Genomic DNA, 479 nt, shown 5'->3' on the forward strand with positions numbered 1-479 from the left:
CACTGGACTCCAGCAAACTTCACCTGATTCGGCAAATTGGATAAACTAACATGTCCTTATCTTTCAAACTTCCTTCCCACTTCTCGAGCTTTCCCTTATTCACCCGTCCTCCTGCGCTCTCTCTCACCTACCTCTTATTCTACTCCCTCATTCCCCATCTTCTGTGGCCCCTTTGCCTCCTTCCCCCTTCTTCCTTATTAACCCATCAACCATTCTTAATTAAGAATCGCGCTCTTCGGTGCAAAAGGTACATCAGATTCCGAAAATAGATTCCAAGATTGCATTATACGTCGTGTTAAACAGAAGACGGCTGCTTCCAGACTAGATTCACGCTCGGGAGACAAGTGGACAGGAGAGCGTCGCCCCGAACGTCTTTCCTGAAGGAGTGTCGATCAAGGAGAAAAAAAAAACGGAGGAATAATTACTATCCTGGTTCTGCTGACGTTGTTATGGAGGAAGGGGATGGGAGAGAGAGAAGG

The sequence above is a fragment of the Penaeus monodon genome, chromosome 24 (genome assembly GCF_015228065.2).
Source record: "Penaeus monodon isolate SGIC_2016 chromosome 24, NSTDA_Pmon_1, whole genome shotgun sequence".
Classification (NCBI taxonomy): Eukaryota; Metazoa; Arthropoda; class Malacostraca; order Decapoda; family Penaeidae; genus Penaeus; species Penaeus monodon.